The sequence below is a fragment of the Amia ocellicauda genome, chromosome 4, assembly GCF_036373705.1.
Source record: "Amia ocellicauda isolate fAmiCal2 chromosome 4, fAmiCal2.hap1, whole genome shotgun sequence".
Taxonomy (NCBI): domain Eukaryota; kingdom Metazoa; phylum Chordata; class Actinopteri; order Amiiformes; family Amiidae; genus Amia; species Amia ocellicauda.
In genome coordinates, this window is record NC_089853.1 from 33,984,966 (window position 1) to 34,004,500 (window position 19,535).

At 37.6% G+C, this 19,535-nt stretch overlaps 1 protein-coding gene across 2 annotated transcripts in view; it reads left to right on the forward strand.

Annotated features, from left to right (window-relative positions):
* enc2 (ectodermal-neural cortex 2) overlaps positions 1-15,309 on the forward strand; it is a 32,733-nt gene extending 17,424 nt beyond the window's left edge. For both annotated transcript variants that reach the window (XM_066701928.1, XM_066701929.1), the window contains one exon: positions 13,235-15,309. The gene's annotated coding sequence lies outside the window, so the exon portion shown is untranslated. The remainder of the gene's footprint in view (positions 1-13,234) is intronic.
* The last annotated feature ends 4,226 nt before the right edge of the window (positions 15,310-19,535 follow it).

Genomic DNA, 19,535 nt, shown 5'->3' on the forward strand with positions numbered 1-19,535 from the left:
TTGTTGAACTTTGATGAAGGAATACAATCCTAATTAGGCTACCTGGAACTACATGGAATGCAGGACGATTCTTTTAATTGCCCATAAAAAGTGTCAGGATGTGCCATCGTGGATGGAGATAATGCTATTATATCTCTAACAAAACCTGCACGTGCAATAAAGGTGTACTTAAAATCACAAGCATCATAAGATACTCTATTCTGTTAAGGATCTGTGTAATGGAGCTTCTAGAGATCCCAAAAAGGATTGTGCAATATGATGACACCCATACTTAATATCTCTTCAACTTGCTGAGGAACGACTTACTTTCCTCCATATCCATACACGGAAATTGCATTGCAAAATGTCTCCTCATTCTGCATTAATACATTGATTTTACAGTAGAAATTGAAGGTAGTTTAAGCAGTACATTGTCTGCATTACTTTCCATTTGGAGTTTCATGCACAGTTCCTGCCTAAATCATGATAATGCAATAACATTAGAGTGAAAGCACGAGGCTGTTCTTAAGTAAATTGACCACAGTGAAACTAAAAACAGAATTCCTGGCAGTGGGGCTCAGGATTATTGGCAACAAGGGATTGAGTCTGTAAAGAGCTCTAGTTTAAGAACAGGCAGGCAGAAGTTTTGCTAGTGCTTTTACTGGATTTTAAAATTAAAATTAACATTGCTAAAATTGAAGGAAAATAAATCAAGCAGACTAATCCTTTATCATAGTAATATTATCATAGTTTCTGGATCTTTCAGATAGCTTGAAAGCACTTACTTCCCTTAATGATGTGTAGTATACTTTAATTCTCCACTTTCATTGTGTGTGTGCTTTAGTATGATTGTGTCTGTTTAATACTCACAAACAGTTGCTGAACAAAGTATTCAATACTTCTTTGTATACTTGTTTGTTTTGCTTTGGTCAAAATATTGCATTCCTTGGGCTGTTGTATTTGTATAATTGATTTATTTTCTGGTAGGTAAAACTAAAAAAGCCAACTTAAAGTGAATGGTATTTAAAATTATTGCACATTCTCTAGCCTTTCCCAGCCAATAGCTGCAGTTTGTAAATTAACTCCTCTCTCACTCCTGGTAATTTGTTTTTTGTACTTTTGGACTCACCAAAGCAAACAAAGACCTCTATCCTCAGCTTACTCCTGAAATGTAATTATTAAGAAGGCTGTTTTCGGTGTTTGTTTGTTTGTGAAGAAAGATTTGGAATTATGCCCTGTTTTTTCAGCAGTTAAGTAGTGCAGTTGGAAGATTAACAGACACTGAAATATCTCAGATCATATCTTTTGCACACATGCTTGTGTATCAGTTAAGCACAAGCTGCTCTGAAAAATGCAGATTTTCATCATACTACCATCCCTCTGTGAAGGTCAATAAGCAATTGGAAAATGCTGCACTAATGTGCATTATTGAATAAGGGGAAAACAGTTTTTAATGTGGAAAAAAGAAATACAAAACTGAAATATAATAATTGCATAAGTCTTCACCCCCCTGAGTACTTTGTGGAATCATCTTTGCCGGAAATTACAGTCTAACAATCTTCAAGTCATGCCACACATTTTAGATCAGGGCTCTGACTGGGCCACTCAAGGACATTAAACGTTTTGTTCCTTAGCCACTGCTATGTAACTTTGGCTGTATGCTTTGGGTCATTAACCTGCTGAAAAGTGAACATCCATCCAAGTTTCAGGTTTCTTACAGAGGGCAGAAGGTTTTCCCATGGACTTTTCTATATTTTGCTCCATTCATTTTTCCTTCTATCCTGACAAATGTCCCAGTCCCTGACAATATAATGATGCTGAAATCACCATGTTTCATAGTAGGGATGGTGTTCTTTGGATGATGTGCTGTGCTGGTTTTGCACCAAACATACATTTAGGCCAGACATTTAACAAACATTTTGGCCAAAAAGTTTCATTTTAGTTTTGTCCAACCACAAAATTATTTGCCACAGGACTACAGAACCTACTGAGTTTTTTTTGTTTTTGGGCATACTTCAAGGTGGGCTTTCTTGAGTGCCATACAAGCCAGATTTGTGGAGTACTTGGCGCAGTGTTGCCCCATGCACACTTTGACCAATTCTACTGTAGATCTTGGAAAGTGTCATTGGCCTGTTCATAGTCAGTCTGATCAGTCCCCTACTTGCTCAATCATCAAGTTTGGAGAGACTGCCTGATTTTAGGCAGAATCTTGGTGGTGCCATACACCTTCCACTTTTTAATAATTGTCTTGAATGTGCTCCAATGGATATTCAAGGCCTTTTGATATATATATATTTTGTAATACCCATCTCCTGATCCATGCCTTTCAACAACTTTGTCCTATTGTTCTTTTAAACTGCAACTAAAACAGTTAAATTAGTGTGTGATTTTGAAGACTATTGCTTACACCTGAGCTAATTTAAGATAGTAATTACAAGGGAGGTGGACACTTACAAAATTTTCTGCAGATTTCTAGGTTTTGTTTGATATATATATACACACACACACAGTGCCTATAATGTTTAATGAAAAATAATAATTATATATATATAAAAAAAAAAAAAAATTCATTAAACATTTTGACTGAATATTTACTGCAAAACAATAGTAAGAAATACATAAGCCTTCTACAGTCAGACTGCACACCAACTATTCAGTCTTGTACATTTGGAGTAACTTTCCTAAAGTGATCTTCCATTGTCCTCAGGCCTCCTGCACATTCCATTGGCAAATAGGCTGGCATGGTGATGTACTTTTCAGTCCTTATACTGCTGGAAGTAGAGAGTGCACAATGTTCATGAACATGCACATAGTATTCCTGATTTAATGTTACCTGGAGAACTAGATCTAAATGCAACTTTAGTAGTCTGTAAACAGGATGGACACTTTTCTGATGAGTGCCATGTGATCTTTCCTGTCACAGGAACAGCTGGACTGCTTCATTAACATCAGGCCTAAGATGACAAAGGAATTTACACTGCAGCTTCCTCTGAAGTCATGTGATCTCTGATACCAATGGCAAAAGCACTATTACTGTGATTTAAAAAAAAATGTATATATTGGCTTGATTTCATGTTAATTTCTTAGAATTCTTAAGTTCAACACTTCACCTAGTCTTGTAAATAAACTTAAACTTAAAAAAATATGACCCACTTTTTGTATGCTACAGATATTTAAAAAAAAAGGTTGTTCTGAATAAAAAAAAAAAAAGATTGCTATAGCCAGGACAACAGGGAATGACTAAACTTGCTGACTGTAACATCTAGAAGCACATAGTTTGTTTTTGTTTTTGTACAAACTGGCCAGACCATGATCAATTTGGTGTCACATGCTTTCACAGTTTCACAAAGAATGCAGCTTAGTCAACATTACCTCAGGGAACTCTGTTTCATAACCAAAGTGATGAAAGCATGTAATTGAAATAATTTGCAACATGCTGTAGACCCCATCTGGGTTTGAAAGCCAAGTTGAAAGTCTTTAAATTACCTTGTGTTTATTATAATGTGTAGATGAAGAAGAAACATTGTCTTCTGAGTCATAAGTGAGGTGTTTCAAGAGTAATACTGAAGCTGTAATTGATATATAGCCTGTGCAAACCTAGGGCCAGACTCAGATGCTTCTTTCATCTATTTGTCTTTGTTCCTAGTCAAATAAATATGGATTTATAACCTGGATGCCACATCAGCAAATACAGCTCTGGAAAAAAATAACAGACTCCAAGTTCAGAAATCAATGTTAATTGGTCTCTTAATTTTTTCCAGAGCTGTATATTGTTCACATGTTGTCCCCTCCTCCCGTCCCCCCCTTATTTTGCTATGACAAGAGAATTCTTACAACATGGAAAACTATACCGTTAAAATCCACTGAAACAAGGTATCTGTGTTCCGCAGGCAAAGTTACTGATGTGGGTGGTTTCTCACTGCTAATGGTATTAGATCAACAACAAAAGAGGTATTCATCAGCCTTAGAAATAAATGTTTCTGGGACATCAGACACTGAGAAACTTATTTTAGTTCTTGCTTTAACAAGATCTTTGACAGTAATTTATGTTTTAGGTTGCATCAAGGCTAGGACCAGCATTGCAGTTCCTTGCCCTGCTACAGTCAGACAGCTCTACATCCTTCTCATTTGTCACTTTGCTAGAAAATAACCTTGACTTAACCTTGACTGCCCAGTTTTGGTGACTTGCTTTAAAACTTGTATTCTCTTGCTTTTTCAATTAATAGGCCTGGATTTAAAATGACAAACTGCAATACTGTGGGTAGTATCCAGGAAAATCAAAGACATTTCAGTAGATAAACCATTATATTCCAAAGTGCCTTTTATAAGCATTGACTATGTTTTTGTTGTTGTTTTTGTCTTGTTTCTTATTACCACATTTTGGGAACCATCTGTCTACCATATTGCTACATTAATATAGACTGCTCTTCCCTTGAGTGCAATTTAATTGGGTAGCATTGCGCTCTACTAATCCAGGTAATTTGCTCCTTGAACCAGCAGTGAACTCCATAGCTTTGATTTTGTCAGCAATAAGCCAGTTAATTGTCATCCTGCTGTAGAAAGTACTACATTGGATAGTGTTACTATCATTTTAATTTGATCTTTCTGACTTCATAATAGAAAATAAATGTTTAGTTGTGTTTATACGTTTGTAAAATGCACTGAGAAGTGCTGAACCAGTTAACCGTGTGCTAGTGTTGCTATGGGAATTATCGCATTATTGAGAGGAGCTGTGCTCACCCTCATATCTTTCTAGACCTGTCTGACCTTCATTTATTTGTAATATTTTTGTTTGAATTAGTAACATACAATGACGGATTTCTAATTCTTTGCCAGTTGCCATCAGATATTGAATCTGTCTTTCCAATTATCCTCCAATACTGTTCTAGTGATTGTGGAAAGTTTTATTAAGTATTTACAACTTTTTGTGGTTTTCTCACAGTTATTGGCATCAGTGGATTCTTCATTCTTATAGAAATACTTTACCTTTACATTTTAGAACTGAGTCATGCTCAGCTGGCAACAGGTGGAAAATAAATGGGCTAGCCAGTTGAGTCAGCCAACATTCACCATGACATCAAGGTGGCACTCCTTGGCATTGGATTTTCTAAATCCAGTCTACAGCTTTATCTGATTTGTTTGCATTAGCCTCACACCCCGGGACTTCACTTTCAGTTAAAAGCATTTATCGGTCATTATCAGCTTGAAAAAGATCTCTTGATCTTTAGAAATTAATATCCCAAATCAAAGTGATTTAAGTTCAAACAAAATAACTGTTTGTTATTTAAGTATGAACATTGGGGCAAAAACAGAAACCAGAAGCAGCACCCAAAGAACAACAAACACACTTGAAAGAGTGGAAACTGAAATTTGAAGGCACAAGTCTCAGATCAGCCTAGAAAAAAAAAATCAATGAGGGTTTATGAGAATTCAGAAAGGATATTAACAGACAACTAGTAGATTTGACAGTGGAGTTGCAGAAAACTAAGAAGCAGAAGATAAAATTGAGGCCAGGGCTCAGAATATGGAGGATGTGCTGATAGATGCACTAAAACAGTCACAGCTGTAGGCTTTTTTTATTTCTTGGCAGGTTAAAATGACAGATCAAGAAGCAGATTGACAGAGGATATTATACTTGTGGCATCCCTGATGAATCGGAAAGGTAGAACTTGATGGTAGAATTTATAGGGCAGTAACTCCTAAACCTACAGACACAAGAGCAAACCCCAGGTTTATCATACAATATTTCAGATCTAAATAAAAAAAAATGTCACTCCAAAAATCCTGGCAAAAAATGTATATATCTGTGGAAACTAGAGATTATACTTTACCTGGATCATGATTACACTCCAGAAGTCTGTAGAAACGCAAAGGGTACACTGATGCAAAGAGAGAACTGTAGTTTCTATGAAACTAGGGCCCAGTTATATGACACAGCGGAGGATGCTATGAAAGACCTGGCAGAGAGCGGATTCCTAATTAGCGTACTCAAAAAATCCAAGATGTTGGAGGAAAAGATACAAAATCTATCCTGGCAAACAAATAGGACTGAGGACAATATCACTGAGAAAAGCATTCCCCAGAAGATCAGTATGAAGAAAAACTTAAGAATTTACGAAGCTCTCCTTATAAAGACGTCTCAGTCTTGTGAGAATTTAACCACTCGGGGATAAAAAAAAACACAATAAATTATGTGGCATCAATCATACAATTGTTTTGTATACAAATGTAGGCCTGTAACATGTGAATTATAAATTCATACTTAAAAGTATTTTAGAAGACAAATGTCACGTGTAAAAGGTAAATATAGCAACCAAGTAAAAAAAAAAAAAAAAATCACGTATTTAGATCCAAACAATAGAGAAATTATATTTACTAATCTATTATAAGTGTTTGTTATGTATTCACATTGTTAAATTTGCATGTTGTCAGTTATGACAGCAGAAGGGATGATGCATGAAGAGCAATTGGAAGTTAAGATGCCTAAGTTATCGACTGAAAATGTTTTATGTCCATTACTAACATAATATGACCCATCAAGTTTTTAAAAGTTTCCTTCAACATTAAAGGAGTACTCAATCCTATTAAAAGTTATGAGATAGAAGAAACACATCTTTCTGAAGCAGAATATGTAAAATGTAAGATGGGGGTTAGGGTTTTTAAAATGTTTTTATTTGTTATAAATCTGGTCATAGAGAAGGGATTGCCATACTAAAATCTATCAGAATGTAAGTGTAAAGGAGGAATAATTATTTTGGTAAAAGGTAAAATAAAAATAAGAGGGTAATCCAATCACTTATATGACCATCATCCCCAGGTAGTGATAATATATTGTATGTAATATATTAAAAGAGTGTTTGAGCTTCTAAAATTCAGGTACATTTTAAACTGTGGGGTAGACTTGATTGTACATATTGTATAGATTAGATATCTGAAATAAAAGGTTAACAAAATTACATTAAATACATTAAGTTATAATAATGTATTTAGAAGTGATGGGTTTAATAGATGTCTGGAGAGATTTACTTCTTCTGGACAAGATAATTTGTTTCTGCTTCAAACTTAATGTATTCAAGAATAAATTACTTCTACTTAATTTATGTTTCTACAGAAAGTCTATACCCCCTTGAACTTTTTTCATATTTTCTTGTCTATCTCAGAGTTTCATGCATTTAAATTAAGAGTTACACACCATACTCCACATTGTTAAGGGGAAAATGTTTTTATTCTGAAGAAAGAAAAAAAAAAATATTATATATATATACACTCACCTAAAGGATTATTAGGAACACCTGTTCAATTTCTCATTAATGCAATTATCTAACCAACCAATCACATGGCAGTTGCTTCAATGCATTTAGGGGTGTGGTCCTGGTCAAGACAATCTCCTGAACTCCAAACTGAATGTCTGAATGGGAAAGAAAGGTGATTTAAGCAATTTTGAGCGTGGCATGGTTGTTGGTGCCAGACGGGCCGGTCTGAGTATTTCACAATCTGCTCAGTTACTGGGATTTTCACACACAACCATTTCTAGGGTTTACAAAGAATGGTGTGAAAAGGGAAAAACATCCAGTATGCGGCAGTCCTGTGGGTGAAAATGCCTTGTTGATGCTAGAGGTCAGAGGAGAATGGGCCGACTGATTCAAGCTGATAGAAGAGCAACTTTGACTGAAATAACCACTCGTTACAACCGAGGTATGCAGCAAAGCATTTGTGAAGCCACAACACGTACAACCTTGAGGCGGATGGGCTACAACAGCAGAAGACCGCACCGGGTACCACTCATCTCCACTACAAATAGGAAAAAGAGGCTACAATTTGCACAAGCTCACCAAAATTGGACAGTTGAAGACTGGAAAAATGTTGCCTGGTCTGATGAGTCTCGATTTCTGTTGAGACATTCAGATGGTAGAGTCAGAATTTGGCGTAAACAGAATGAGAACATGGATCCATCATGCCTTGTTACCACTGTGCAGGCTGGTGGTGGTGGTGTAATGGTGTGGGAGATGTTTTCTTGGCACACTTTAGGCCCCTTAGTGCCAATTGGGCATCGTTTAAATGCCACGGCCTACCTGAGCATTGTTTCTGACCATGTCCATCCCTTTATGACCACCATGTACCCATCCTCTAATAGCTACTTCCAGCAGGATAATGCACCGTGTCACAAAGGTCGAATCATTTCAAATTGGTTTCTTGAACATGACAATGAGTTCACTGTACTAAACTGGCCCCCACAGTCACCAGATCTCAACCCAATAGAGCATCTTTGGGATGTGGTGGAACGGGAGCTTCGTGCCCTGGATGTGCATCCCACAAATCTCCATCAACTGCAAGATGCTATCCTATCAATATGGGCCAACATTTCTAAAGAATGCTTTCAGCACCTTGTTGAATCAATGCCACGTAGAATTAAGGCAGTTCTGAAGGCGAAAGGGGGTCAAACACAGTATTAGTATGGTGTTCCTAATAATCCTTTAGGTGAGTGTATATATATATATATATATAAAAAATACAAAATTTAAATATCATAATTGGATAAGTCTCCACAGCTGTGAGTCTGTTTGGATAGGTCTCCACAAACTTGACACACCTAGATTTGCCATTCTTCTTTACAATACTGTTGAAGCTCTGGGGAGTATTGATGGACAGCAATTTTCAAGTCATGCCACACATTTCAGATTGAATTTAAGTCGGGGCTCTGACTGGGCAAATCATTTACCTTTTCATAAATGAAAAAACACTCCAGTGTACTTCTGCCTATGTGAGAAACATCCCCATAACATGATGCTGCCACCACCATGCTTCACAGTAGGGATGGTGTTCTTTGTGTGATGCACCGTGTTGGGTTTTCACTGAACATAACACTTTGGTCAAAATGGATTTCGTTTTTGTACACGTCTCAGACCCAGCTATAAAATGAAGGCAGTTTAAACCACATACATGGGTATTAGACACATTCCTGGGAAATCATTGTAAATAGTTTGTACTGAACTTGAATGATAAAGAAATGTAAAAAATTGAGAAACGGAATAGAAAATAAAACATTTGTTTTCATGTGAGAAGGCTGCATGTGGCTTTGTTTTGTACTCATCTTTCCCTAATAAACAATGCATTTGACAGCATGACTGAGTTTCGTGCTTTCCCAGCTTGTTGTGGAATATTCTTGAACACCTTTTGCAGAGAAAAACAGAGTTCTCAGATACTGATACCTATTTATTTAGTTGTAACTGGTAAAATGTATTTTGTTTGTAAATGTATTTATCATGAGCTGAGTAAGTAATTCACGATGCTGCATCACCATTATAATTATTTATTGAGATAAAAGCAAGTACAATTTATTGTAAAGGAAGCTATGTGCTTACATGTTAAACTACCAGAGGTCTCTTTGTATTTTCTATTTTGTACTCGCCTGTGAATGGTTTGAAAATTAACATTTCAAAATGTAAAGACGATTGTGCTGAGATTGCTTTTATTTTAATACATAAAAGTACTGTGCAGCAGAAGAGATGGCAGACCCTAGTACACAGAGAGAAATGTGTTTGCTTTAAGGACTTATTTTCGTAGAATATAATGCACTGTTGACGTGCCTGCACTTTAGTCATCAATATTATTTTCTTGGAAGAAAAACTGCATACTTGGCTAATTTAATGGCCTGCCAGGAGTAATGTAATTCTTTCTATCTGTGTGAAAGGTATTTTGTCTGCATATGTTGTTTGCAGCTGTCATTAAAAGTTCATTTTCTTGGTATTTCTACATCAATATCATTTTCCTAAATCAAGTGGTTAAGTGAAGTGTCAAACCACTCTTGGGACATGTTACATTAATTTAGCTTAAAATACATTGCTCACAGAATAAAAACTAACAAATACTTTTGCAGTTGTATATGTGCCATACTTAGTGTTAGCTGGATCAGAATACTGTTTTCACCATGTTTTTACACTGTGTGCTTTATCATACTCTGCTGTGGCTGGAATTCAGTATGTGTTTTGTTCAAGATAGACTCAACCACTTTTATCTGAAATGTAGCCCATTTACTCCAACATCCGAAAAAAATTACATTTGAAAGATTTGACCACTCTTCTTACTGTTTCCCTTTTACAGTAAAATGTAACAGTGTGGCAAGAAAATGTGTAATATAAGCAACATACTGTTCAGTAACTGGTAGTGGTTGTCAGTGGTAAAGGACATCATAGATATGTGTATAGAAAGGCTTCGAGGGCATTAAATATATGTTAGTGTTTCCACAGTATTTATCTTGCATGAAAATGTTACTGTTGTGAATTTAAAATAAGTTCAGTTGCTCTTAAACGTTTATTTATCCTACCTTGGGAACTAAGTGCTGCATAACTTTTATTGTTCTTGGAAACTGAAGTTTCCAACACAACACCTTGCTAATGCATTTATCACGAGTTATACTAACATAGATGGCTCAGGATTATTCAGCCTTAATTTCTACATTGGGGATGGGACTGGAGAGGGAGAATATTTACAATAAATATCACAAATCCAACTGCCCCTTCTGCAAAATAACTCTGAACTGTCCTGTATAAAGGATAAGTAGAGTTCACCTCTATGTGTTTGACAGGCAACAGTTTAATCATGTTTCCTCAATATATTTACTTCTTTTTATGCTTGGGAATGCCATGGAAAGAAGATAAAAAGGTGTGGGCTACTCTACACACCTGCATGCCCATTGTCTAAAAAGTAGTCTGACGGCTTTCCATATCTTACCCTTCATAAAAAAGCCCTCCTCTCACATTCACCTGAAGTTCTCATTACCAGTCTAGTACACAGACTCATTGTGTGCTGGTTACAACATGACAACTAAACCTGAAGCCAATTTGCAGGATCATTTGCACAATGTATATAGTGCTCTTACAGCTGTCATGTATATAAACGCCTGTATTAAGGCCAAGTTCAAGACACTGTAGCAGCTGTATAGAAGTTGTTTTGTCCTCTGCAGGGTAAAGCTTTGTGCAGGTGTAACCCCAAGCCACTTAATTATTGTAGCACTACAGCTTTATCACCAATCTCTGACATTTTGGAAAGTATTCTTTTGTTCAAATGTTTTCTAAATGCTTTGGGGTGCTTGGCCTCTTCCCCAATGCTTTGATTATACTTAATCATTATATATTAATACAGTATGACCCAAACTATCTTTATAATGCCACAATACCATTCTGACATATCAGTGCATCGGTGCAGACTGATGAGCACCAAACCACTTGCCTTCCTGGTGCTGATGCGGGGTATGAACTAGTACTGACACCCAAAAAGCAGAGCCGTGTGACCACTTTTACTGTCCATGTGTCCATGGAAGTAGTTTCTGTATTTCCCCAGGCCTTTTCAAATTTTACAGCAGTGAATGAGTCTAAATTGGATGATTGATTACTGCAATTAAAGGGAAAACCGATTAATTATTTCCATGTGTGATTTTGACTGTCCAGTTCGAATTGCTATATTTGTTTTAATTTATATAGCCGATACCTACTAAGACAAAGGATGTATAACAAATTAAAAACATGAACAAAGTTAACATTCAAAATGAGTTTAGGACTCAGGAATAAAAAATAAAGTAGTAAGTAGCAGTTGTATTTTCCAATCATAATGTATTGTATATAATACTCATGTTTTGAAAATCATAAAACATTTTAATCATGGTAGAGGTTATGTTGCCTTAAATTAATAAACTAATTTCTAATTTATATAGGATTATTATTAAATTGTGTAATACAAAGTGATTTTGTCATGTGTAAAATGGCAAACAATACAACATTAATCGGCCTAGCCTTGTCTCAAAGTGTCCCAGATGAAGTTGGTCACCCTACACATCAATATTGGACCTTCATGTAAGGTGTTCTGAATTATTTTGCTCCTAAGGCTACATACTTCTTCTTTAAGCATAATAATGTTTATATATTATATAGCTTTTTAAAATGTATGTAAAGGTTTGAAATACTAATAATTCTAATGTTACCAACCATTTTAGACCATTTTCACTACATCAGAAATGTTTGTTTTTTGCCATTGTATACAAAGATGTGTATGGTTATTTTATGTATGTATTTTAGAGAATACTAGGAAAAAGTCTGAATCTGACATTGTACTAATTTGCTCTGATAAATAAATACATAAATTAACATACATAACATTGCACTTTTAAAATCCAGCACTATGAGGAATGCATGTTTGTATGCTGCTGGTATCCCAAAGATGACCAGTTAAGTGCTGTCAGCAGACAGCTGTTCCAATTAATTTCCTTTTAAGCTGTTCCCTGACCCAACCCATCAGTTGAACGTGGTTTCGCTCTGATTAAATCACACAAGGTTCTATTGTGTAGAGTTTCCCCAGTTGCTTTGCAGATATACATTATACATAACAAGTGAACATCTTCACCTAAAAAATTGATGCCCAGAAAAATGCTCCATGTGATTCCCATTTTAGTACAAATCTATACATAAATACACCCAAATTAATGTATTATGATGATTTATAATTTGATGTTTTAAATGTACTTCTAAAGTGACCATATGGTCAGTGTTCTCTGGGACACTAAATCAGGAGGGGATTGTAAAGTTGATTTACAACAATGCTGAATGCAGTCCTGGTGCACTATCAAAAATATAACCAGTGGCTATTCATAAGACATTTGCATTGCTAATAATTTGTCTTCATGCCTTTGTTTGCCATTATTAATTCGGTAAAGTAACTGCTTATCACCACTTGAAAATTGCAATTATAAAAGACAAATAGTGAGTTCTCTCCCAATCAAATCAGTAGTTTTGCTCAGCTGTTCGTTCTGCAGCAGGAATAGTGAACAGCAGATTAGTGTTATATGTCACCTAAATTAATTTTGCACCAATATTAAATGTAACTGTAATGGCTAATTTTCACGTTAATTCCTTCCATCTTACTGACAATTATCAAAAGTCGTGGTTTCAGAGAATAGATGGGAATGTTCAATTTTCTGACATTTCTGATTATGTTCTGACTATAATATGATCAACATATAATCAGCCTATAAATCTGAATAATCCTGGCATCTTTAACCAATGCAGTATGAAACAAGCTTTGTAGGAGATTTTAGATTGAATACAGCAAGAAGATACATTGCACAATTCAAAGCTGCGACAATGCTCATGGCTTCTTTTAACAGAATGGTCTGTTTAAGACCAGCTTATTTTAAGTGGCTACCCCTATCCTTCTTTGTTTCAAGCAAAACCAATTTGGTTTAACATCATTTGTTTCTCTGCAGATGCTGTGGGTTTTCTGCCCAGTGATTGCCTGGGAATGGGCATTCTTCCAGACATACGCCTGCTATGAGGTTTCCAGGAGACTCCTGGCCAGACTGCACCGAGGCTTCACCACCAACTTCCAACTAACTGCCTGGAGACCAGAGGGAATGAGTGAGAGCACCAAGCCAGATGCCACAAGGATAAATCAGGAATAGGCTTTTCATTCTCCTTCAGAGCACAAAGCAAAATGGAAACCTTGGTTCCTACTGGAATCTTTCAGTCACTGCAGAGGCAGACTGAAACACTGCATCTGGATGGATCTGCTGTGAAGTTGCAGGCTTATGTTTTGTGCTGCTGTGGGGAAACTGCAAGTTCAATGAAAGAGCTTTTTCCCTTTAAATACTCAAGAATTATCAACGGACTACTGTTTTTAGGGTCATGTAATTCTAACAGGACTTGGAATTATTTGTTATCTACTTCTAAGATGCTTTCTCTTTGGATGTGTACCAATGGGATGGTTGTTATTTGTCAGAAATTGGGTCACATGCATTTAAAAACCATTGCAAATGGCTTTATGGTGAGATTTTGAATTTGCACATGGAAATGTTAGCTCTTTACTAACAAATCTAAATACAAATGCAAACATGTGACTTATACCAAATGCCTTCCAAATCCATTCAAAAGACATTAATTGACTGATTAATCCACACAAACATTAGTACATTTTGTTTAAAATGTATTATTAAACTTGGCAAAGGCCTTCATCCAAGGTGACATGCAAGGAGTACATTGTATACTTTAGCAACATAAACACAGTAATAAAAAAGTCTGAATAATCTTCACATTTTGAATGTTGACAATTATCAGCATCAACAGGTGAGTTTGAGTTGCAAAAGGAGTTATAACTTTTGCAAATTTGGTAACATAATTTAGAATGCATTTGCAATGTTTTTGAAGTTTCTCCATGATTTTAAATAGAAATGCAAATACATGTAGATCAAAATATGCAAATACAAAGTGAAATGCACATATGCAGAATAATGTTTTGCAGTTAAATGCATTTAAATGGACCCAAAGTCTGTTAACTGTGCTGCAAATTGTACTGTGAACTGTACTGTACTCAGCACAGTGAGGTTCATAATAAATTAGTGGGGAGAAGGTTAAAAATGGCAAGAAGTAATAAATTGTGTATATTGAACATAAGTAATTGGCTCTGGACTAAGGGCATTGACAAACATTATTTTGGCTCCTAGTTGCTTAATCCAATCATTAATTGTAAATCAACACGTCCAATATTATTCAGCACAACTCCTGTTAAAATATGAGGCCAAGAATATAATCCAATCTCCAAACTGTCTTCCTGTGAGGGAGATGTAGGCTTTCTACACCCCTTTTATTTCCCTTGAAATTAGTTAGGTCTAATCTGGACAAAATTGCGAAATATAATATTTTATGGTAAAACGTAGCACTTTCAAAACACTGAGCAAACATATACTAATCTGAAACTAACTTTGAATGACTTCTCGGCACATATACTAGAATTATATTTTGTAGAGCATTTGAGACTCCTAGAAAATAATTAAATACCACAGCACTGGATAATTTGTATTGATAGGAGTTTGTTCGAAAAAACAATTGCACTTAGCATCGAATATTTATTTTATTGGGCTGTGGAAGAGTATCAGGGTCTCTGAAAAGGCTAGCGAGGGCACAATATTTGCTTTGTCATAGGATCATTTCTGTGGATTTCAGAGGAGTTTGGAATTGAGTTTGGATTTTGAGGTTAAGAACTGGATATCGTCTTTTGTTTACACTTTCATTTTTCAGCTTTCACATTTTCTTTTGGGAGGGGGTATCTTTGTGAAGATAAGAGACTTGAGATTCTGTTTTTATTAAATAAAAAAACTGGTATTCAAGAGTTTTTTCAGTTATTTCTCATTTAAAGCAAAAGTATTACTATATCCAGTCCCTATGTTTACACTTCAGAGAAAAAAGGCCACTTATTCAACTGAATTTCATGTGCCTGATGCTGGTAGATATGTTTGTCATTTAATTCATACTTTTGCAGAGTTTGAATAAATAAACAACTTTTTTGAAAAAACAAATGTTGTTGGTTGTTTATTGTCTAAAATGCGTATGAGTTGGGTTAAACTCTGGGCTTGGGTTAAATCACACACATTTCAAACTTTTTCAATGAAAAAAATAATAAATTCAGACTAGTATATTTAAATGAGAGACCAGTCTGAAACTGCCTTTTTCAATTTTTTTTCATTTTCCATAATACATAAAACAACAATGTTTAGTTGCAGATGCAACTCTGGTAATTTATTGAACACAGTGCCCCCAGCTAACTTTGTGAACAAACCTTCAGTGTTAGGCAATGGGTAGGTCTCTTCCTCAATGCATTGGTTTACAAGTGACTTTATAGTCACCACAGGTCCAAATGGACTTGTTCGGACTTGTCTGCTTTGGGGACTACAACAATGGGTTTGGCCCAGCTGCTCCTCTCAATCTTGGAAATAATGCCATCTTTCTCCAACCAGCCTATTTCCTTCTCCACAGCTTCCTTGAGTGCATAAGGAATTGGCCTTGCTTTGTGGAATTATGTTTGTCGTTTGGAAGTAAATGAACTTCAGCTTTGAAACCCCAAATTGTGCCAAAACAGTCTTGAAACTCAGCTTTATGGTGTCTCACCACTTCCTCAACTGAGTTTTTAGGGCTTCCTTCCACTGCACAAAAATCTGCCCAATCCAAGTGAAAATGCTTTAACCAATTTCTTCCAAACAGAGCAGTTTGTCACCTTCCACAACAATCAGTGGAACCTACGCAGCCTTTGACTGGTATTGTACAGGTACTGTGATATGTCCAAGCAATGGATGTTTCTCACCCGAATATGTCCTCAAATGCAGAGATGCAGTTTGCAAAGGAAACTGTGTTAAATGTTGCCTGTACAGGGATTCTGGCACAATGGATACAGTGGCTCCAGTATCCAACTGCATTTTGATTTGCCTCCCATTTAACTGTACTTCAATGGTAATTCCTTGTTCCCCTTGGCTAGCTGTGCACACTGTAAACATAGCAAGCTCTTCATCTGACTCAACAGGTCATTGTAGCTGTTTGCTTTTTATTTTACACACTTGAGAAATATGTCCTATTTTAAAACATGTATGGCACTTTTCATTTTTTAAATTGACATTCATTTGCTTGATGATTTACCCCACAGCGGTAACACACTCTCAGTTGAGGTTCAAATCTGTATGTAACAATTGTCTTTGATAAGTGCTTCCCCAACTTGAATGTTCCCTGCACTTTGTTTACATTCACCATGTGACTAGAACTTGATTTAGCTGATAATTCTTTAGAATTTTTACTTCCCATTTCCATAGCTAAAGCAACATCACAAGCAGACATGAATGTCAGATCTCTCTCAGACAGGAGCTTTTTCTGAATAGCCTCCCCCCTTAATCCACAAGCACATCTATTGCGTAAGGCATCATTCAAAAAGTTCCCGAATTCAGTGTGTTTCTTCAATTCCACGATTTAATCGGAAATGCGATCTGTGAAATCTGAAGTGATCCACAATCACCGATGGCTTTGGCTGATAATGAATCTGCAAACTCTCTGTAAATTGCCTGTATGTTTTATCCTTCATTTTTTCTGGCGCAACCAAGTTTTTACACAGACCATACACATGAGGGCTGATGACAGACCAAAAAATGCTTACTTTTTTTCTGTCCACAACATCATTAGCCGCCAACCATTGTTCAAATCTTTCCAGATATAACTTTAAATCTTCCTTTGATTCATCATACTCTTACTTTCCCCACATATGCCATCTTGCCTTCTGTTTGTTGATCATGTCTGTGCCTCATACCTTTGGAAAAGTAAAATCCACTCAACAAGTAGACCTTCACTTACGAAAATCCAACTACCTCATCACTAGTGCTGATGGGTGGGTTATGGATTATTATTATTATTATTATTATTATTATTTTTATTTCTTGGCAGATGCCCTTATCCAGGGCGACTTACAACATAAGTGCAAAAATACAGTATGTACAAGGCAATCATTACAAATTCAATTTAACTAAAACATAGCAATTCAAATTCCAATTTACAATTTACACAAGTACAGTAAGTGAGGTCCTACATCCTGGACGGTGAAAACTAAGTGCTATCAAGATGTAGGGTACTGAGGTACTAAGGATACTGAAGAAAAATAAGTCACTGGGACCACTTTACTCGAACATAATATTACTTATTGCAGATATTACATTCTTAAGTGTTGCTTTTACTTAATGCGAACATCCGGTGTGACCGTAACCAACCTTCACCATCAGAGGGTGCCCCTCAACAAGTTCTACTATTCAACAGTACGCTCAGGCAGGGAGGAACCAGCGGGGTCGTATGCATGACAGCTGTGTCCACAAAGTAAAAAAAGTCCACAAGAGGCATTGTTTCGACAGGCTCAATGGTTGTTCAAGTCTGACGAATGTCCTTGCTTCTTTCAATGTAGCATTGCAATGCCTGGACAGGACAAAAGTAAATGCAATTGGCATTCAGCCCCCGAAAAGAAGGAGGAGGATGGAAAGCCATCAACTCCAATTACCTGTTGATGTGGAATTGAGAGATCACTTTAGTCAGGAAGGTAGGAATCAGATCCAGGGAGGCTCCAGAGCCATCACCTTTAAAACGCATGCAAGAGGAATGCACAAACAGAGCATGCAATTCACTCACACACTTAGTTGACACAAAGTGAAGTGAAGTGACTCAAAAGGGGGCCTTGGAAAGTACACTTCTTCATCAGGGCGCCATGAAGAAAGACCAGTCATGACAGGGAGCCGTGCCCCTTTCAAAAACTATGTTGCCAGGAAATGAGCTCCTGGCAACACATTGTCAATTCGTATGTGGCAGGCCAAGATCACCCTCAAGTGTGGATGGAGACTTCCCACCATTCAGCAGCTCCTGTAGCAGAAACACAGTATCTGGCATTGTGTAGGAGACATGGTCATGACCTCTAGCCAGACACCAAGTCTGAAATACAGGGGTCTAACCCAAAGCTTCAAGAGCCCCAGGCCTGTGACAGCAAGACCACCCTAAGTGGAAACTGCCACAGGTCCCCGTTGAGTAGTGTAGAGGCACAAATTATAAAGATGAACCAAGAGTACAGAGGACTTTAGTTGAGCTGGCTTATTGCATACAGAGCTCTCTGGAGCCGGAAAAACATCACCAACAAGGAACACATTGGGTCCATTAGAGCCAAGATGTCCAGTTTGGAGGTCTGCTATGGTGTTATCCCCTGTGAGAGGGGAAATGCAACCACTTGGGATGCTCTTGCGAGCACGGCCTGCTGGGCTCCAAAGGACCTCATGGGGGAAACACTAAATGTATGTGTACATTACAGTTGTGCAGATATCAGTTCATACAAGCATAACAGAAATAAACCTCTGGTAAAACTCCCCTTGGTGAACTGCCAGATGGGATTATGCTAAATGTGAATATTCCACGCCGATACCACTGAAATAGTTTATGTATGGGGGAGGGGAGGGTGTGGATTCTCCTTCTCTAGCAGTATTACAGAAAGAATGATAAGTTATCTTTCAAGTCGGAAGCACGGCCCAAAGGGGAGGGGTTTCTGCGCACTTCCGTAGGAACCCGATTGAAACGTCACTCTATCAAAGCTGCCATTGGCCCCTGTGCATGTCACTCAGAGCAGGTTCCTTCCCACTTCCTGTTCTATAAAACATGACGTCAGCGCAGGTTCGTCACGCAGACTGTACTGTCTAGCACGCCGTCTGCTTCTGTGGGCGCAGCCACGGTTCTGCACCATCAGAGCAGTTCACCTCCCAGGCCTGTCCAACACGGCAGCGGACCTCCTCTCTCGGGGAGGCCCCCCAGTCTCAGAATGGCACCTCCACCCGCTTGTGGTACAACAACTGTGGAGCCGGTTCGGCAGGGCGGACGTGAATCTCTTTGCCTCGGCAGAGTCCACACACTGCCCACTATGGTTCTCTATCCGAGACCGCCCAGGAACCCTAGGGATCGACGTACTAGCCCACACGTGGCCACACTGTCTCCTTTACGTGTTCCCACTGTTCCCCCTTCTCCCGGTTGTCCTGGAGAAGGTCAGGAGAGAACGAGCGACAGTTCTGCTGATAGCCCCACAGTGGCCTCGCAGATTCTGGTTCGCGGACCTGATCGCCCTCCTCCAAGGAGAGCCTTGGCAGCTCCCAGTGAGAGCGGACTTGTTGTCCCAGGTGCAGGGCATGCTTTGGCACCCCAATCTGGGCCGGCTCCAGCTCTGGGCCTGGCCCCTGAATG